General features: G+C 39.3%; 1 long non-coding RNA gene across 1 annotated transcript in view; it reads right to left on the bottom strand.

Annotated features, from left to right (window-relative positions):
- Nucleotides 1-22,548, bottom strand: part of LOC111561858 — a 158,188-nt gene that overhangs the window by 39,314 nt on the left and 96,326 nt on the right. Inside the window, exon 5 of the long non-coding RNA XR_002744811.2 lies at nt 14,832-15,002. This is a non-coding gene — a long non-coding RNA (uncharacterized LOC111561858). The remainder of the gene's footprint in view (nt 1-14,831; nt 15,003-22,548) is intronic.

The raw sequence follows: 22,548 nt of genomic DNA on the forward strand, positions 1-22,548 counted from the left end.
ATCATTTGCATAACCCACTACAAATATAAAAACCATTCTTAGCTCACAGGCTGTATAAAACCAGGCCATGGGCAGGATTTGGACTGCAGACCATATTTTGCTGTCCCCCTGAGAGAAATCAAAATAGTAACTATAGTGAGTCATGTGTAGAAGTACAATGTATGGCAACAATAATATGAGAGGAGGAAGTAGATGAGAGGGAGAAAAGGATATACAATGTTTTGAGGCTTTTCCACTTTAGAAGTTGTATAATGGGGGCACCAGGGTGGCTCAGTCCTGTTAAGCATCGGACTCTTAGTTTTGGCTCAGGTCCTGATCTCACCGTTTGTGAGTTAGAGCCCCACATTGGACTCTGAGCTGCCAGTGTGGAGCCTGCTCGGGATTCTGTCTCTTCTTCTCTCTCTGCCCTTCCCCCACTCTCTCTCTCTTTCTCTCTTTCTCAAAAAACTAATAAATAAACTTTAAAAAAGTTGTATAATGATGGAAGATAGACTATGATAAGTTAAAGATGTATATTGTAAACCCTAAAGCAATCACAGAAAATATTTGAAAATGAATACAAAATGGAATTATGAAAAAATATGTAAATATTAAAAAAGAACAAAGAACAGATAAAGAAATGAAAAGATTGCAGATTTAATTACAATAATGTCAATAATTATATTAAATATGTATTGTCTAAATGCCCTTAACTATTAAGAGGCAAAGATTATTAAATTAGATAGCAGTATCCATTTATATGCTATATGTTATATAAGAAATTCACATTAAATATAAAGACATAGGTAGGTTAAAAGTATAATGAAAAAAGATATATACTATGCAAATCTAATTTTTTTTAAACACTGAACTGGCTATATTAATATCAGACAAGGTCAATTTTAGAACAAGTAATACTATCAAGGTTGAGGGACAGTATATGATGATGAAGGGGTCAATTATCAAGAAGCCATAACCTCTAAATATCTGTGTATGTATCAACAAGAGCCAAAATACATGAGGCAATAACAGAATTGAAAGGAAAAATAAACAAATAAACAATGATAATTGGAGACTTTAACACTCTTCTCTCAGTAATCAATAAAACAAACAGATTAAAAAAATCAATAAAGATCTAGAACAACAGTATCAATCAGCTCAACATAATTGCTATTTGTAAGACCCTCCACCTAATAACAGCAGAATACACATTCATTTCAAGTGCACATGGAACATTCACCAAGACAGACCATACCTGGGCCATAAAACAAATCTCGAAAAAAAAGGAAAAGAATTAGAATTATACCCAGTATATTTTCTGACCCCAACAGAATTTAATTGGAAATCAACAACAGAAAGCTATCTAGAAATCCCTAAATACTTGGAAATTAACACTATACACTTGTACACAACTCCAGGTCAAAGAAAAAGACACAGCGAAAATTAGGAAATATTTTGAATTGAATGAAAACGAAACCAAAACATGTCAGAATTTGTGGGAGGCTGCTATAACAAATATTTTTTGGGTTGATACCAGGAGCCAAGCTCTGTTTTGAATAGGGGCAATATACCCATCTGGTAAAGCAATGATTCAGGCAGGAGGCAACAATTTTGTCAAAAGCTACTGGTAGTGTCAGGGAAGATGAGGACTGAAATTTGGTCAGTGGACTTGGCAGCACGGAGGCCAGTGGTCACCTACACAGGAGCAGTTTGTTTAGAGGACTGGTGGCAAACAACTGGCTGGGAGAAATGGGTTGAGATGAATCGGCTGAGCCGAATGCCAACTCAAGGCATTTTTTCCTGCAAAAATGGAATAAGAGAAAGAATGGCAGGCAGTAAGGGAAGTAGGGTAAGGAGAAGGCTTTGTTTTTTGTTGTTGTTTTGTCTTTTACTTTTTTTTTTTTTAAGAGAGAGAGCACGTGTGAGCAGGGGAGGGGCAGAGGTAGAGAGACAGAGAAACAAAGACTCTCAAGCAGACTCCACTCTCAGTGCAGAGCCGAAGGCAGGGCTCCATCCCACTACCCTGGGATCATGACCTGAGCCTAAATGGAGCCAGGCACTCAACTGACTGAGCCACCCAGATGCTCCTGGTTTGTCCTTTAAAAGGGAAGAACTAACACCATGTGTGCCTTCTAATGGGCGTGATCTAATAGACAGCTAATAATTGATGATATTGGAGAGAGGGGAAGGCTATCATATGAAAGCACATATTAAGGAAAATATTAGCCCAGAACTCACAGGCCTGCAGCAAGGAGTAAAAGAAATAATTCATGAAGAATAGTTGTTTCCAGCATGTAGAAAATGCTGGACAAATGTTAGCCATTACTGCTACTTATCATTATTGTTGTTGTTGTTTTTATTACCATTAATTTTTCTACATCTCATTTTTCTCATCTATAAAAAGAAGCTGGCATATATTTCTAAAGGGCTACTCAGTTCTAACAGGCTGTGAGATGAAATTACTCAAGAAGCTGTACATGATGTCTGACGAGGACCTAATCTCCACACTGAGATCACATGTGGTCACTGGGTAATATTTAAAATGAAACCCATACACAACTTCAATATATGCAACCATATGTGAAAACTTAATGGCATGCACACGGAAGAATCGTAATGCCACTGGGCCTGTTGCTGCAGTAGGAAAACAGTGAAGGAAAAATTCCCCTAACACCTGAGTCTCTAAGACTCTCCAAAAGCAATTGAGTCGTGCAACTTCCATTGTGGACTGGGTTGCTATGTAAACTGTGCTCCATAAGGCATTTAAAGACTTAGCACAAGTGGCTCGAGGTTTAATCCTTTAATTCCATTGCTCCATAAGTTCCTTGTAGGTTCAGTGAACAAGGAATTTAGACATAATATTAGAAACCCATTTTCAGGAAAGGGCTTAGGCATGGAAAAAATGTGCTGCATTTTAGTACACAAAAGACACCACAGACTAATCTCTAGATTTACTCAGTCTAAGGGTAATTCTCGTGCAGGAATCCTGCTGAAAAGGCTCCTGCTTACCCAGTAAATTGTCTGTGGTGTACTTCTTTCCTGCACCATCAACCATCCTCTCCCAGCACCTCCAAAGGCTTCCTTTATCAAAGGGCTTGTGTAGATGGAATATGGTCACAAACACGCCAATCTGGGTCATTTGCTCCTTGATGAAAGCCCCGATTCACTGTGAAACATTATGTGCCACTTATGGACTCGGACATTTGCACTTTAGAACAGTAGAAAGAGTCACATGACCACATTATCAAACACAGTGTGGATGCTCAAACCACTTGTCACCTAGCCAAGCAGAATGAAGGCCAAGCACTATATAACATAGAGAAACAGTGTCAGGAAAAACAAGTCACAATTTATCCAGCCTGAAAATCCAGTGCTAGTTTACATATATCAGATTTAATTTTATTTGTCACGAGTCACTTGAGGGCAAGACACATTTTATATTTGAGCTTCAAGGAAGTGCTGAATTTGCTCTTCTCACTCTCTCCCTCCTCCCCTTGGGAACTTGATGAGTTACAAAATAGTTGTGATATTCCTTGACATGTTTCTAAAATCATTTACTAGAATTTTTGTTTGTTTTTAATTTCTTGCTACATTAGCTATTTAGTAATTCTAGACAATTGGACAAGGATTCAGGTGGCTGGGAAGCCATGAGTTAAGTCACTGGGACAGAGGAGATTGCAGTGAGCTTATGGCTAACACATGGTGTCCCCAATTTCTTGTTTGGACAAAGAAGGTAATTATCTCTACTTACATTTTTCTATCTGGAACATCCAGACAATGATAATCCCTTCAAAGGAATGTTGCAAGAATTGATAAACTACTCTAAAATTCCTTAGCACTTCTAGACAACAAATTCCACCACTATTATTTTTACATTATCATAAATTCTATGTTTTATTTTGGTAACAGCACTGTCAGGGACTTTTATTCTTTACCCTCTCGTTTTAGGTATGTAGGCATTTAAAAAAAGAAAAGAAAAGAAAAACTCATCTGAGGTTGCAGTCAGAGAGAAAAGCACAAGAAAAGCATTTTAGACGTAGTAAAGCAATTTTTCTATGAGTGTCATCAAGGTACAAAGGAGAGAGACAAATTGTGGCATGTTTTATCACTTCAAGATAATTAAGCCAATTTTCACTGATGCTTATAAAAGTTTGCCACTGAAATAAGAAAACTCTCTTAGAGTCAAGTTTTGTGTTAAAACCTTTACTGTATGTGTTCTGCTATGACAAGAATGGATTTTTCATCTCCTTTTTCCCACCTTGGCTCGTACCTGCCTAATCTTGGTGACCACATGCACTCAGGTGGCCAGATTTAGCAAATAAACATACAGGACACCCAGCTCAACTAGAACATCAGGTAAATAAATAATTTTTAGTACAGGTGTGTCCCATGCAACATTTGGGACATACTTAAACTAAAAAAATCATTCTGTTTATGTGAAATTCAAATTTAACTAGGCAACTTCTATTTTCTCTGCCAAACCTAAACATGCTGGGATTTTCTTTATTTTTTTAATGTTTATTTATTTTGAAATAGAGAAAGAATGTGTGGGGGCGAGGGGCAGAGGGAGAGAGAGAGAGAGAGAGAGGGGAGAGAGAGAGAGAGAGAGAGAATTCCAAGCTGGTTCCAAGCTGTCAGCATAGAGCGTGACATGGGGCCTGATCCCATGAACTGTGACATCATGACCTGAGCCAATATCTTGAGTTGGAGGCTTAACTAACTGAGCCACCCAGGCACCCCCATGCTGGGATTTTCTAACAGATCTGTGGGAGAGAGGGGTCATCAGAGTTTGTCAGAGTTAAAGAAACTAAGGCTGGATGCCTCCCCCCACAAGAAACACCTAAAGGCTATAGTTACCCTTTATTGTGTTCTCACATTTTAAGTTTCAGTGAGGGATTATTATTATTATGCTCATATCGTGTTTGATATTTCACCAGTAAAAAAAAAAAAAATCAAGATTAAAAGCACTGGCTTTCAAGTCAAACTGACCCAGCTTTGAATCCTGGCTACACCTTCCAACTGTGAGACTTTGAGTTGTGTGAACTCCCTGAATTCAAGTCCCTCATTTGTGAAACAAAGGTAATAATACCACTTCATAGGGATGTGGGCAGGAGTAAACAAGTAATGTCTAAAATTTTTAATATCGTGTCTGCCATAGAGTAAGATCTCAGTAAATAGTGCCTACGTGTTATAAAAAACTTTTGTGAGGATCAAATTCTTAATCTGAACTGATTATTACACAAGAAGCCTGTTCTCATTGTGGACTTAACGGTATTCATTGACAATCTCTGATAAAAAATCCAGAGCAAGTGTTAGACTGGCCCTAATCATTATCATCCTATTAGGGCAAAAAAGCCATTCTAGTCCAATGATTACACTTTCTGCTAGTTAAGCTACAACCCCATAATTATTAACAAGAAAAACCTTCTCTAATGAATGAGATCTAAATGAAGAAAATCCTTCAACTCAATATAGATATTTGTATTGATCAAAATGAGCTATTTCATTGATTCTTCAATAACACTATATCCAAACGTAAATTCTGCATGATCATAATATTACTGTGAATTTTTTGACAGCTCTTGGGTTTCAAGACTCAGCACATGTAGCACAGTGGCTCTTACCCTGGCTGGACAGAAGCATCATCTGCAGGGCTTTTTAAAAAAGTAAAAACAGGGGCACCTGAGTGGCTCAGTCGGTTGAGCGTCCGACTTTGGCTCAGGTCATGATCTCATGGTTCATGAGTTCAAGCCCCGCATCAGGCTCTGTGCTGACCGCTCAGAGCCTGGAGACTGCTTCTGATTCTGTGTCTCCCTCTCTCTCTCTGCCCTTCCCCCACTCATGCTCTGTCTCTCTCTATCTCTCTCAAAAATAAACATTAAAAAAATTAAAAAGAATAAATAAAACAAAAACAAATAAGAAAAGGCACCCCTCCCAGACCAATTTAGATTGGAATTAGAACCTTGAGATAAGGCATGAACATCAGTATGTTTTAGGAATTGTCTGATTTTAACAAGAAGCCAGTTTGAAAATATTGGGTAGAGGAAGGAACACGAACTTTCGAGTCTTCCCAAGTTGACCTGAAACCCAAGCCTCTGTATTTGTTAGCTATGACGCCTTGTACAATTAACTAATTTCTCAAATCAGTTCTAAGGATCTGTAGAGTTCCTACAAAAACGGAAGTTACTATTTTGGAGTTTGTATAAAGAAGATGGTCTCCTGTAGACAACTCCAGCCAACCAGAGCATTCCTTTCTTTCCATTCAAAAAGACTGGCAAGTTACAGCGTAATAATTTCAAATTTTTCCAGTATTTTTCTTCCTTGACTTTTTTTTTTTATTGCATGCTTGGAATCTGCTTCTTGCTGAAAAACAATGTCTTAGTTGAATTATATACTTTTTTCACGTTGCTTTGTTATCTTGGAATTTTCCAGAGCCATTTTTAAAGGCTGGCCGTGAAGTGGTACAAACTTTTATTTAAAGAAATTTAAATTGGTTTCACTACACTATAGTTATCATTTCCGTATGCTTCCTTCCTTTGGTCTTAGAGCTGAAGAATTTCTCCTGCTGTGCAATGCTTACCAAAGAGCTTCCACTTTCTCTCTTAATCTCCAATTTCCAAAGTTTGGAAGTTGATTCTAGTACTTATTATTTTACTTTATGGTAGTTGCTCTTGCTAAAATTGCTGTCTAATACAGGTTTATTTTAAGTTTTTAATCAATTTTTGTATCAGAATATTTTTGCAGGGGTGCCTGGATTAAGTTGGTTAAGTGTCTGACTTTGGCTCAGGTCATGATCTCACTGCTCATGAGTTAGAGCCCTGAGTAAGGCTCTGGGCCAACATCTCAGAGCCTGGAGCCTGCTTCGGATTCTGTGTCTCCTTCTCTCTCTGCCCCTCTCCTGCTCATGCTTGCTCGCGCTCTCTCTCTGTCTCTCTCTCTCAAAAATAAATAAACATTAAAAAAATTTTTTAAAAAAAGAATATTTTTGCAATTTTCCGTGCAGCCCTTGAGGTTCAGGGGCCAAACAAAGGTGTCACGTGGTCAGGGTTAGAAATCCAATTTCCAACTGTCTTAGAGATAAATGGATGTAAAGGTTGTAAACAGAGTCGATATTCAAAATACTTAGAAACCAGCTCTATAATATAAAAATAATACAATTAAAAAGACAATCCCACTTATTTTTTTCAAATGTTGCCATATTTACAGTAAAACTAATTTTTTAAGTTTATTTATTTATTTTGAGAAAGAGAATCCCAAGCAAGCTCTATGGTGTCAGCAAGGAGCCCTACACGGGGCTCAAACTCACAAACCGTGAGCTTGTTTGCTTGACCGTGGCTGTCACTAGCTATATGACAACCTCATCTGAGCCATAATTTGACTTAAAAAACTTCATCAAACTCCTCCAATGGCTTCTCTATTAAGTAGATTGCCATTAAGTCTCAGGAAAAAAGAGATTTTTTCTTTTTATTTTTTTAAAGTTTAGTTATTTATTTTGAGACAGAGAGGGGGCAGAGACAGATTGAGAGAGAGAGAGAGGGAGAGGGAGAGAGAGAATCCCAAGCAGGCTCCACACTGGCAGCACAGAGCCTGATGTGGGGCTCGAACTCATAAACAATTAGATTATGACCTGAGCTAAAACCAACAATCCGACACTTAACCAACTGAGCCACCCAGGCACCCCGAGATTTTTTCTTAATATTAAGGTTATTGCCCATGGGGCTGAGTCTCACAGCCTCAAATTTTTACATTTTAAGTATGTTTTTTAAATAGTTCTATAAGAAACAGTTAACGTTTCATTAATTATTGTTGTAACTTCAATGTCCTGATTTATAAACTTTCCAGAAAGTTGTTTCATTTTGGTAGATAAAGGTTTTGCAATAACTAGGAACATAATTACAGATTATCATAATTATCACTTCAAACTCACTTTTTAAAAATTCCATTCAACATCTGTACTTTCTCAGTTTTTTCTTTTAAATTAAGTTTTTAGTTTGGAATAATCTTTGATTTGCAGGATAGCTGCAAAGCTAGTACAGATCTCATACACCCTTCACCCAGTTTCCAATCTTATATAAACATGTTCCATTTGTCAAAAACAAGAAATTAACATTGGTAAAATGCTATTTACCAAACTACAGACTTTATTTGGCTTTCACTGGTACAACTCAAGTCCCCTTTCACTACCAATTCCACATTCCTCCATCAAGGTAACTATAATTACCACTTCCATTTGTGTGCATATTATATACATATAGAAAGACCTACAGAAATATAGTTTTGCTCTGGGATTGTGCTGGATTTTCTTTTTTCACGGAAACATTATTGTATTGTTCAAGTTTTCTTCACCCGAAGACACGTTGTCCAGAAGCAAATGGCTTTTCTTTGTTATCTGTCCCCCAGAGGCCTTAGAGGTGAGAAGTTTCACTGTCTATACCCAGCAACTTAGGCTTTTGTTTCACATGAAAGAGGGCACAGGAAAATGAGCAGTGCTGCACAGCTGGTAACCAATCACATCCTGCAAATTGATGCCCCCGAGGGGGGGAATCTCTCCAGTTTCTTTCCCTACCCCTGGTTTTTCTCATGAGCTCCTAGAAGAGACCTGGGGGAAAGACCTTGAAACCGAGTGTGAACTCCTCTTATGTCTGGGCCTTCCAGGTATTTTAAATTGATCTGTCGGCCTACATTTGCCTTTAGGAATTTGTAAAAATTGTAGCCAATTTTTCCTTATTCTCTTCTCTGGTGGCTACTTCTTCCTCCCACATTCTGCCAAAGGTGAAATAATTCATGTGTATTCATGTGTGCTGCCTCTGAGACTTCAGCCCTGTGATAGCTTCTAGAAACGTTATGATTGAATAGATCATTTGACCTTTTTAGGCTTTTATTCATTGCTAGGCAGGAAGTGAAATTTTCTTGTGACTTTTACATGTTAAATGTAAAACTGAGAATTGGGTAGAACATTCATATACATATTATTCTTTTTCATTGTGGCATTGAATTCTAGAATAATATGTATCATGGCCCAAATGAGTTTATCCCAAATGGTTTAAATAAAGAGACTTTAATGAAGGACTATTCACAGAGGTGTGGACAGGTTTAGGGGAACAGGCAACTTTTGTCAGGATTATAGTATTTGTATTCCTAGATGTATGTGGAAACAGGGACATCATGAACATAGAACAAGTAAGCCTTCTGTTGACTGGATTTCTTTTATATCAAGGCAGTTTTATTAGTCAGGGTTCTCTAGAGAAACAGAACCAATAGGATATGTACGTATATGGAGAGATTTATTATTAAGAATGAGCTCACACAGTTATGGAGGCTGACAAATCCCAAGATCTGCTGGGTGAGTCTGCAGGTTGGAATCACTTTATGCTTTTGTTCCAGTCTGAGTCCAAGGGCCTGAGAACTTGGAGAATCAGTAGTGTAGTTCCAGTCCAAAGACTGGCAAACTCGAGACCCAAAAAGAACAAATGTTTCAGTTTGAGTACAGAGACAGAAAGAAAGCCAATGTTCCCGTTTGAAGGCCAATAGGCAGGAAGAATTCTCTCTTGCTTGGAGGTCAGTCCATTTATTCTATTCAAGCCTTCCACTGATTGGATAGAGCCCACTCGTATCAGGAAGAGCAATTTGTTTTACTCAGTCTACTGATTTAAATGTTAATCTCATCCAAAAACATCCTTACAGTAATACCCAGAATGTTTGACCAAATATCTGGGCTCCCTATGGACCAGTCCAGTTGAAACATACAATTAACTATCACGACAAGGAATAGGCCAGCTGCTCATTTTAATTCATGAGGCACTTTGTGAGAATTGTTATTCTTTCCAATCTAAGAGCTTGTGGTGACGTCCTATTTGGGTAATATGTGCTTGTATGCATACAAGGTTATGTGCCTGTAATACATAACATATATGCACATATACATAGCTACAGTTTTTTACAGGAAACAAGATCTCTGGATCCGAGAACAAACCATTTATCATTCACTGAGCATCTCAGCCATGAGCTTCAATCCCCATTGAGCAATTCAATGTGGGCCTGATATCACCCCGAACATGCAGCAGAATTTCATCACAGGAAAGGAACCCTTAAATTTTGAAACTCGGAGCTTTCATAGGTTGCTCACACATTTGTTCACTTCCCCTCCAGAGAGGGAGTGAGACCTTTACCCTGGAATGTAAACAAATCTTCTCTGGAGAGGAGAGAGAAAGGTCTCTACCTTTTCTTCACTATCCTGGAGTTAAAAAAAAAAAAATGGTGCCATGAAAAATTTAAAAAAAAAAATGGTGCCAGTGGAGCCAAGTCTATAATTTCTCCAGAGCAATACACTGTCACTTCCAAGTCATGTTTGTCTTTCAAACTTTAAATGCAATGATGTTTCCTGATTTCCTCAGAGTGATTATTAATTACTAAGATTTCAGTTCAATTAGCAAAATTATCAACTGTAAGATGCTAGAGATCTTTATAAAAATCATAAATAAAGATTTGTTTTTCTTCAGTTAGTTTTCCTAATCCTTTTCCCCACTGATGTGCAATGAATGTTAGGTGGCCTTTGGAGGTTCATCTGATTTCTTTCAATAGCTTAGCTGAGAGCTGGCCTAGCAGGACTGAGCCAGCAGAAGGATAGCAAAGCCTTTGGTTGATGTCAACATTCTTGGTAGACAAGGTTGTTCCCAGTGTCCAATATGCACACTCCCTAGGGCTTTTTTTGTTCCTAGAGGTTGTTCCCAGTGTCCAATATGCACACTCCCTAGGGCTTTTTTTGTTCCTAGAGGTTCCTTGAAAGATATATTTACTGCAACTTAGAAAACTTAGATGTTCCCAACCCTTCCTAGGCTAACTTACAAGTAGGTACTATGGTGTGGGGGTAGGACTCATTATTGTTCTTAGAGTGCTTTTTGACTGCCAGCCAAGGCAGGCCCTTCTCTGCTGGGATCTTGTCCATGGTAGATACAGAATATTTATGCCAGGAATGTTCTGTGGAATAATTGAGAGGTCAGGGCTGCATGCTTTTGCTACTTCTCTGTTTTTAAATTTTTTCTCCCCATGAACACAGTTCTATATCTGTTCTGTGCATTGCTGGTTGTATATAACCAAGACCACTCGGCATGACAGTAAATAGTGCAGGTCTGTATATTTTGAATGTCAAAGTAAGTTTTTTCTTTGTTTTTCCCAGTACCTTTTTCTGGGAGGCATTTCCTTGTGATCAGAGAGCCCATATTCTTCCTCTTCAGGCTGAAACTGCTTCATTCTACTTACCCTAAATGGAAGTAATGAAATTACTGTTCCCGCTGATACTCTCATTGAAATACTTTGTCATTTAGTTTTCATCAGTTTCTAGAAGGTTCTATGAGTGAGAATTCATCCTTTTGATGGTCCAGTTTTGTGGAGTATGATTTTTTTAAGTATAAAGTTTTTCTTCTTTATGATTACAATTAAGGGCTATCTAAATGTGCTAGAGATAACTGAAACAAAAATCTGTATCATAGCTCAGACTTAATATCCTTCTAACAGAAAATATACTTAAAATGCTAATGCACTCACCGAGCAGGTGGTGTTTGATAGCATTACAAAGAAGTATCATGATAATCATGTCTGCCCAGTAGAAAAGAGGAAGGCCCACTTTTCATTTTATATCCCAAAGTGGAAGCTATTTTTTCTGTGAAAAGGAAAGGATTTATACAATTTTTCCACAGTAGCAGCCAGAGTAAAGGGACTAACTTAAGTTTAGAGCATAAAGGCAACTTGCCCAGGACCACGGAAAGCTCAGCACAGCAAAATAGATGTTGCCAAAGACAGAATCTCTCAAGCAGAAAGAGAGGCTAGACCTGAGTCCCAGCAGCATATGTACAGACACATTTGCAGAATGTTTGAAGAAAGAATAGCCCTGTTAACAATAATCTTCAGTTCAGGAAGTGCATGAAATTATAAAATTCCTCTTGGTTCCTAAAACCTAGTATAGTGGCTGGGTCATGGTAGATACTTAACAAGCGCCAGCTGAATGAATGAATGAATGACTGAATGAATGAACCTGAACATATGGCCCAAGGGGTAGCTTGTTTCTCAAGAGAGATTATTCTAAATTCCTTACCTTTCTTAGGCTACATGTTTGGTAGCCTCATTCTTAGTGATAAAGTAAACTTCACCATACACCTACTCTTCCAGGAACAAGTAACCCATCATTGATCCCTCAATACTAGACCAGGACCAGGGGTAGAAAGATCTTGGATTGATAGTATTGTTCTAGGAAAGCCACAGAGAATCCTGGAGGACCAATTGGTTGGGGTGAGTTAGCACAACTAAGTGATTCATGAGTAAGGCTGTAGAAACATTCTGGACTCTGGCTACACTTCTGCTATAGTTGAGTCATTCTGAAACTTCAGTGTTGGCCTTGGCAGCAGTAAGGCACCCTCCCATAAGTAGTATATGTATGTGTGTGTGTGTATGGGTAGTTGGGACATAATTGTTGCTATCATTCCCATTGAGTTGCAAGTCATACCACTCTTGAGTACTTGCTATTCTCCCTCACCTTCCTGAAGGCATTGGTTTCTCCTAGTGTAAGTTTTTTATTGAGTGCCATCTGGGTGCCAGGCACTGTTCTAGGCTGTTTCTAAGGCATTTGCAATCTTGTGTAGTGGGATAATTAGATAAGATAATATCAGTTAATGACAAATCTCATGAAAAAAATTTAGAAAGGATAGAGAATAACACGTGGAATAAAATAAAGAATAACACTAAATAAGGTGGTTAGAGAGTCCTCCTTAAGCTGGTGCCATTTGAATGGTGAGGAGACATCCATGGAAATGTATCTCAGATGAGAGATTGGGTAGCACCAAGGCCTGGGATGGAAGCAGCCTTCTAAAATGCCTCTGACTACACTACCATTCCTCTACATGCACCCAGCACCCAGCACTGTCTCCAGCCAAAGCTCATTAGTGCTCCACCGGCTTCCAGGAATCTTTTCCATGACACCTACCCTCCCAGTCACAGAATCCACCCACAGTTGAAATTTTCCAACAGGAAGTGGAAGAGTTGCCCCATGTTAGGAGCACAGAAGTGTGCCCATCAGGCAGTTGCTTTCCTCTCAAAGACTGACCCTTCTGTAAAATTTAGTGAGAGGCTGGTACTCTCCTGGATGGTGTAAACTAGGCTAAATGCTGTCCATTCTGCATCTCATTGGAGTCTCACAACCCCTTTGAAATTGTTTCTATTGTTGATTTCCTTTACTGATAAGGAAAGTGGGGGCGGGGGGGAGGTTAAATAATGTCAAGAGCTCAGAATAGTAAGTGGATGGGGCTGACATGGAAAGCCATGTGATTCTAGCATGTGTTCTTTTAAGTAACACATAATTCTCTTATGAGTGAAGCCTAGAGAAAGGTTCCTTCAATGCTCCCTTCCTCTCATGGGAACCTAGGTTCTCTTTCAGTGTCATATCCACTGGCCCTAATTCCAGATCTTCCAAATCAGGTCTTGGAAGTTGGGTTTTCCACTAAAACATAACCTTATTCATATCTAGAACGATATTGTGCCATGTATTTAACTACCATCTCTCAGATTCAAATCAATTCTTCTGCATTCTTCTTTGGGATGCTGGGATTCTGATTCAGAAAAACACTTTCCCCAAACAACTTTGCCACCTAGTTCTGCCAACAAGAGGCACTAAGCAGTGGATTGCAACCATCAATCTGTGTCAGAATACCTTGGGAACCTTTGCAAGCTATAGATGACTGGGCCCATACCTCGACAATAGTTTTCAAGTGGTCTGGGGAGCCTAGCTATCACCATTTAACCTCTTTCACAGGTCATTCTAACACCCCAACAGGTATCAGATCTACTGCACCAGAGGGAGATTGGAAAGCAGGAAAAGGAAAGCAGAGAAAGGGACTTCCTTCTTTCTATTTGTTTGAGGTTCCTGATGTCATGGCCCAACACTGGCACTTGGCCTCAGCGACATCAATGGTTTCAGTGTCCAGCCAGGCAACTATACATTGTAGATGAGGCATCCCCTGTCAGGAAGGGCAGCCCCAGCTGCAGCACAACATCCAGTTATCCTGAGCTCTAATGGTTCCAACTGAATTCTGTGTTAGTTTTTCCACCTTTACCACTCTCTTAGCAGATAATCTCCTCAAAGAAGGAACACCAAATACTGCTCCTACATTCTGAGGATATAAAGCCTTATCTGCCTCTGTCCTTACCTTGACCTGTCTCAATCCACCTCATTTTTACAGCTACCAGTTTCTCCAGCAGTGATAGAAGTCACTTACTACAAGGGGTATGTCTGCCCAAGCTGCTTCCACTTGGACTCTTTTGGAGAATCTAGTCCCTTCCTCATTCCATGGGGACTAGAAATTACTAAGAATCAATACGACAGATAGAAAATAAGAATGTTGGTCCAGAAGAGGGAAAATTGCTGAGAGCTGGGTAGTCCGAGAAGGCTTCATGGAATGGAGGTTTCGGCTGGGTCTTGTATGGGTAAGTGGTTTTGACAGGCAAGGGGAGGGCATTCCAGGCCACGGGAAATAGAGGGGGAAAGTTGGGGACAAAGGCAGGATGAAAATGTTGTCTTCTGAGGAAAATCAGCAGATCAGTCTGACAGATATATGTGTGGGGCAAGAAAGGGAGGAATAGCGAGTGTAGGGTAGGAAAGGTTAAGAGTGTACGACTCAAAAACGGCTCCATATTTCAAGCTAAAAGGTGAGACTTTATTCTGTGAGTGAGCATATGAAATTTTCAAGTGAGTTTCACAACTAAAACAAGTCCCTTAATAAAACAACAGGATATGATTAACACAATCAGTAAAAAAAATCCAAACTTCTTACCATAGCCTCCAAGACCCTACATGATCTGCCTACCTCCCAATGTCGTCTCTCCCCAAGGAAGGCTGTCAGTTGGGAGGCTTCTTCCACCGACTTTTCAACAGCTTGGAGACAAATCCCTTCCTGATCAGAATGGGGTATTGCATCTGGATTAGGTACCACAGTGCTCACCACACACATCAGCTTCTGGTTAGTGTTTACCTTGAGCTGTGGGAAAAGGGATGGAGAGATGTGGAACATTAGTTGGACATTTCTTTTAAAGAAAGAAAAGACTAGAAAGTGATCTAGAGCAAATATGGCAAATATGGCAAACTGCTAACAAAGGCAAACTGCTAACAAAGGCAAACTAAGGCAAACTGCTCTTAGATTTACTGATTGACTCATTTCATTACTGAAATCAAGACTCATTGGAGTCCATTAAATTATTTTCTCTGCTTTTCAATATGCTTGTATACTTGGAATATTTTATACTTATAAATATTTCAGTGTTCAGTCAAACACATTTTGATCAAATAGCTAAGTAGAAACTATTAGCAACAAAGCAAAATGATTCATCCTTATAATCAGTATCACAGCCATTCATAACAAATTAATATTCTTCCCAATTTCACTTTTTCTTTTAATGGATATATCAGAAAATCACAATAATTATTTCTAACTTTGAGTTCCATATAACTGGCATCTTTTTTCCCACAAATGTGCTGTGTTCCCCTGGATGGAGCTGTTTACCTGGGGAGAGAAAGGGCTATTACAGGCTGAATGTTTGTGCTCCCCCAAGATTCATATGTTGAAGCCCTAACCCCCATGAGGGACCTTTGAGAGGTAAGTAGGTTTAATGAGGTCATGATGGTGGGGACCCCATGATTGAATTAGTGCCCTCAGAAGAAGAGGAAGACAGAGAGCTCTCTCTCTCTCTCTTCCCATGTGAGCACAAAGAAGAGATCATACACGCACAGGAAGGAGGCAGCCACCTGCCCAGCAGGAAGCAGGCCCTCACCAAGAACAGATCAGCCAACACCTTGATTTGGAGCTTCCCAGACTCCGGAACTGTGAGGCAGGCAGACTATAGTATTTTGTTGTAGCAGCCCAGGCCGACTAAGAGAAGAGAGTTGAGGTACAGTGGGGAAAAGGAATGCTTCATTCTTTCTCTCCCTTTAAGACACACACTGTGGCCTCTGCTCTTTAAAATGGAAAAATCCTCCTTCCTGCCATCTGCCCTCTGGTTTCTTGCTCTCTTTTGCTTCTCTTTCTTCTTCCCTTCGGATGCCCCTTTTCCTTATCCTGCACAACATTGTGGGGTGAGTATGTATGTTTAGGATGGGAAGGCAGGAAGCATTTTAATATTTACATTTTCCCCAACTTCCAGAATGGCCACCAACACTGACTTTTGTTTTCCCAGCTCACTCTTTTATGTTAGTAACCAGTTATTTTTGTCATCTTTCTTTGCTAGTTCATAAATTACACAGTAGGTACATTGAGTCCCGTTATATCCTGCTTACTTGTGAGTTTCTTTGGTAACCACATAATTATCTTGGGGAATAATCTGTAGTTTTTTAAATGGGCTATAAAAATCTGGTATAACAGGTTTTCCTTGAATGTGAGTTAAGGTCCCAGCCTTATGAAAGTGTAATAATTGGCACTTGAAGATGCCACCATCTATTTCATGGACTCATTCTCATTCATCATTGTCAGCTATTTATTGAACACCCAGAGTTCATAATATTGTACAATAGAGCCTAGCACAGGGTCTTAGGCAAAAGACAATAAATCCTGTCAGCTTTTAAAGGGTGATTTACAAGATGCAGTCTCTTAGGGAAAAACGGGTGCCACTTTTTTTTAATAGTTTATTTATTATTTGAGAGAAAGAGAGCAGTGGAAGGGCAGAGAGAGAAGGAGAGAGAGAATCTCAAGCAGGTTCCCCACTGTCAGTGCAGAGCCTGATACAGGGCTTGAACTCACGAACCGTGAAATCATGACCTGAGCTGAAATCAAGAGTCAGTCACTTAACCACTTAGTCAACTGAGCCACCCAGGTTCCCCGTAAGGATGCCACTTTTAAGTCAAGTGAAATCTCATAAATTCTACCTTAATTTGTAGGTGTAGTATATGTGTTTGGAGGGGGTGAGAATGTGGTGGGGACATGAAAAAATCTGCCTAAAAAGAAGAAATCAACAGTTGAGAATAAATCAAGTTCCACATTTACTTTTAAAGGGTTATTAAACTTTCATTTGAGACCCGTTAGAAATTGGTTAATTCTGCCAGCAGTTACAGGTTTATTTTTTTTATTTGTTTTTTAAAGTTTACTTTTTATTTTGAGAGACAGAGAGAGCACACGCACATGTGTGCACATGTAGGGGAGGGGTAGAAAGAGAGAGAAAGAGAGAGAGAGAGAGAGAGGGAGAGAATCCCAAGCAGGCAAATCCTACATGAGGCTCAATCCCATGAACTGTGAGATCATCACCTGAGCTGAAACCGAGAGTCTGACCTATAATGACTGAGCCACCCAAGTGCCCCAGCAGTTAAAGGTTTAAAGCCTAAAGCCATTTTACTTAATAAGTCTTTTTAACATGGGAGATGAGGAAAAGGACCAGGGTTTAAGTACCTCCAGGTAACTTGTACGCTTGGGGGGGGGGGGTGCGGTGCAGACAAGTAGACACTCAAGAGGTTGATTTGATATTTAACAAGTCTATAGGAAGTCTTTTGAATCATTAATTGGGGGGGTCCAGGCCTTAAATGTGGGCCTCAGCAGGGTGTGGTTTTGCAGGATAGGAGTTCTGTTCATTGATGGGCTGGTAATCAGGGTGTGAGTGCTTGATGTCTTCAAGCAGCACTGAAGGATGGCATGGTCTGAGGGTCTTTGAGTCCTAGATGACCTTGAAATCCTAAAATTCTATATTCTTTTCATTATTTGGAACAATGAAGAGTCCCAAAATAACAACATATGAGAGGTGGAAAGAGATTTGGGGCCTGTAGGGTCCAACCTTTTCATTTTGAAATAAAGAGACCAGGGCCAAGAATGGGAACCAACTAACCCAGGGCGCCTTTGGTAGTACTGCAGGGTCAGGCCTAGAGACTAGCTTGGTTCCAAGGCCTGTGTTCTTCCCAGTCATGCACAATAGGGATGGAAGCACGTGCAGCTTCCTGTTCAGAGCACTCCCGGAGTCCAGTGCCAGTATCCTCCTCCTGCTTTCTCTCCTAACTGGAAAATGTATATGCATAAAAGAAGTACCTAGAGGGGGGCGGGGAGAGGAATCAGAATTTCTTCTCTAAATCTGTCTTCAGGCATCTACCTGGGTAGACTTTTAATCTCATTATGAAGCCATAACTGGCTGTGATCGAAGTTTATCTTAATGTGGTTATTATAACGGAGTAATATTCTGGTGTGATGAGATCACCTTAATTCACTGTAAAACATCTGTGTGTGGTGCATTGTCTGATGCTCCTGAGTATGAATATTGCTTCTCAAGGTAGAATTCTCAGCATCTCAATTTTCTGTCTGGGTTTTAAATTGTGTCTAATTAAAGGATTTCACATTCCTTCACAATATTGCCTCCTCAAGCAGAAATAAAACGACAGAACCACATTTTGTGTTTTTTCTTATGAAAGACATTCTGTTAATATTTGGGTGGGTTATTTTGCCTGAAGTGTGTTAATTACATTAATTAGCCTTACTTCAAGAACAGTAGCTAGGAGTTGGTGGAATGAGTCTAAGCTGGATCACTGTCATTCGAAAACCTCCTTTCCCCGTTCCCCTACTCCCACCCTGCCCCAGCTTTCCCTACAAAATCACCAGGATATTGGAAAGCCCTACTCACTTGGAATGGCTCTCATGCGTGTTATTTTTGAGTTGAAAGCTCAGACACTACAGGAAGAATATTCAATAATTTTATTAATCTCCTAAAGAATGATGAAGCTCACAGGATGAGAGCTCCTCAGGAATCATGGACACATTATACAGGATTCTAATCTTAATGAGCAAGGCCACATTGTTCTCTTATTTTTCTCCCCATGTGTATTCTCAGGGTCACCTACCTGGAAAAGGGAAGAAAAAATAACACTCTGTGTGGTGATAGCACCAAGCAGGCTGGGGACAGTGAGATTTCAACCAACTTTATTGAAGCAGAAAATACTGTGGGCTAAACTCGCTCCCCAGACATCACAATTTTGTGGAAACTAGAAAGGACCACACATTTTTTTGTACCCTGGCTGCTGATGGAAAACATTACAAAATCCTGAAAGAATAAAGAACTTGCCGATGTAAACTCTATCACCGTTTCCGCAGCAGCCATGCCCTATGGACTCTGACAAGGGTCACCTCCTATTAAAGCAGGCAAGGAAAAACAATCGTGATGCCAGGTCTCTATTCAAACTCTGCAAAGGTCATTGCCCTCATTCCGGCTCTCAATGAAATGCAGAGATTGTATTTTATCCTCTTGCAGATTCAGTGAAGCTGTCTGCCAGGAAAGTGCTTCTCAGGCCTCAATGTACACATTAAATCATTTGCGGATCCTGCTTAAAAATACAGATTCTGGTTCAGTAGGCTTTGGGGATGGACCTGAAATTTTGCATCTCTACCAAGATACCAGAAAGCTGATGCTGTTAGGGCATAGACCATACCTTGAGCAGCAAGAGTCTAGGACAGTGGCTCTTAAAATTTTTTGATCACGACCAACAGTAAGAAATATGTTTTATGTTATACATTATATTTATGCATCTTATGCCGTAACTTTATATACATGCATGTTATATATGTCTGAAAATGGATATAAATGGATGAAAAACAGAAACAGCAGCTTCATGGAACAATTCTTACCTTTACTAGCTGTGACATTTGCGAAACTAATTTTATTTCTGGAAATACCCCTGGTTTAGTCGGTGGTTACATGAACCTACACAATGCGATAAAATTGCATACATCTATACATATACACATTCAAATAGGTTCATGTATTGTAAAATCTGTAATGCAACGCAATCTGAATAGCTCTGAACATTGTTCTATGTCAAGACCCTGGTTTTGACATTGTACTAGTCACGCGAGATGTCAGCATTAAACACCGTAAAGGGTCCGTGGGGCCTCTCTGTGAATTTCTTTGCAACTTCCTGTGAATCTAGAGCATGAGTGGAATGTGAAGAGGAAAGGAGGAGACTGGGAAGAGGTTTTCTGAGGGCCTGTTAGGTGGAGGGGGACACAGATAAAGTATCACAGCGCGAGGGGGTAGCCCACAAATGCAGGGAAAATAAGAAACACCAGGATCCACTGGCGGTCCAAATGTTTGTCTCTTGACACTTCCAGCCTTTCAGAGTGGAGCCCATTAAGAGTTTTGTTTTTGTTTTCATTTGAATGTGTTTTTTAAAATCTGTGGTAATGCAGTGTAAACACAGAGCCCAAGAGGATTTGAAGATGTTTGGAGAGAGAGAGAGAAAATCTTCGGGGGCTCTAGAGCATCCAGAGTGGGGAAATACTTAAACAAAGGCAAGCCTGGGAGAAGAGGGTCAGGACTTGCCATGATTATTAGCCCCAAATTCAGACTGAAGGAATCCAGGAGGCAATTTTATGTATTTAACTTGTCGGGCATTATAACAGAGCAGCAGTACTGTGCCAACCACAGAACTGTACAGCCTCATTTTTCTCGGGGTAATATAAATCACAAGAAAAATACAGAGGAAGGAAAGGCTTATTCCTTGGCCAGAGGCTTGTGAATGTAGAATGCGTGAGGGATGTATCTTAATTTCATCAACTACTACCTCAATGTCACCAAATGCTGAAAATATGGAATCATACAATTGTTTCAAATTAATACCTAATTGATCTATCTAAATGTAAGAGTGAACTTATACCATCTTCGTAAGGCTTCCTTTCTTCATTCACTTCTTTTTTGCTAAGATGCATAGTCCTTTTCTAACTAGATAATTCCGAAGCATTATTTTGCTCTTGTAATCCAATTGCAGGTAAATCAGAGATATCTGCAAAGTCGAATTTGGAAGAGAAGAAGGTTTTTTTCTGTATGGCATAATAATTCATTTCAATTAGCATGATGAAACAAACTGCAGAGCCATTTTTCACTGAAAATGTGGTGGAGTTCAGGGAAATATTAAAGACATTTCTAGAAGCACAAACAAGCTTACACATGCACTTAGTTGCCCTAAGGAAGAAGAGAAGATTACAAATTATCTCATCATACAGATTAGAGTGCTCTGTCCTCTTCAACACTTTAGGTGAAACAGAATCATCTGTGATTTATTTATAGTCATTCACCGTGTGATCCCAGGACATGTCCCATAAAGCTATCCTTTTACTTGCATTATTTTTCTTTAATGCACTTATCTAAGGAGAAGATAAAATAGAGTCTATTGTGGGTTTTAATAAAAATGTGATAGAAAAATATCCATAAGAACAGATATTGCTTCCAGGAACTGAATGATATTGAATAAAACTGATATAATTAAGGGTTACCAAGAAATTTCTGATACGAGCTTAAGGGGATTTCAAATTTTGTAAATAGGAAATGTAGAAAAATCAATCTATGAAAGATAGAGGTTGTTTCCTATGTGAATGCGCAGGTCTGTGAAGCCTGAATGTGTTCGGCCAAATGACTTGGAACAAACTAAAGAATGAAGTAGAAGGAAGCTAAGAGGAGCTGTAAAACTAATTGGGGTCCAATATGTTTTGGGCTGCATTTAATTTTCTTGAGGGGAAGAGAGGTCAGGAATGGAATGAAGCCAATGAGAAGGGGAATAAGACTCACAGGAAAAAGTGAAAAAGCAAAATAGCCAACATTGAAAGGTCAGTGAATATCCTAGAGACAGGAAATGAACTTTAAACAAAATAGAAGGTAGTATTTCTATCTGTGTTTAAGAGTTGTTAAAATTGTTATTTAAAAAGGCAACGTCAATCGCCAGGTGTTGCTTGCATAGAACCTAGTTTGGGTGTGTGTTTAACTTATTAGAAATATCAAGATCATAGATATTTTGCCCTGGGCAATAAAATAAATATTTAAACTCACAGCAAAATGCTTGCTATTTACCAAGACTTACTTCCTATTTTACTGTAATATCTTTTCTTGAAAGAAAACAGAAAAAAAGAAGAAAAAAAAAAAACCCAGTTCCTGAATCATCTCTCCTAAGAAGTCTTCATTATGCTAATGACTATTAATATAAAACTTTGCCCACAAGTGTGAAATCAAATAAGGTAATTTTCTTCTTTTGTTAAAAAGCTACTGCCAGTCAAAACTCTTTGGGGTTGATATTTTACATGCAGCATTTTATACAGGGAAAACGTGATTGCAAGTTTGGTTGGTAGTCTTTTGCATCCACTCTCTTAAGCAGTAGCAATGACTGAATAATGCAAATTCTGAATTAGCATCCAAATGCTTTCCAAAGTAAAACTAAAGCAAATAATTGCTGCTCTGAATTGCCACATCTAAAGGCATCTTTTGTTTCCACAAAGCCTGAGTTTTAAAAATAAATGTTCATGGTCCTATTGAAGGTTAATAATCATTAAAATTAACAACAATTGTTAGGAGGATTATTCTCCTTGAAGAGGCATTCATAATTGTGGTGTATTGGTGCCCATGTCTTCTCCTGCCTTCCTGCCTGATGCTATGAGATTCTGGGAAAGACCATATGATGTAGCAAGATGATGCTGGGGTAACAGACAGTATAAACAGGCTTGTAAAACTCAAACAGGTCGCCAACAGACCGGTGTTGTGCCTAGAGCTTCCAGTAACACTCGTGTTGTCTCTTCCCCCAGC

Source organism: Felis catus, chromosome C1 (genome assembly GCF_018350175.1).
Source record: "Felis catus isolate Fca126 chromosome C1, F.catus_Fca126_mat1.0, whole genome shotgun sequence".
Taxonomy (NCBI): Eukaryota; Metazoa; Chordata; class Mammalia; order Carnivora; family Felidae; genus Felis; species Felis catus.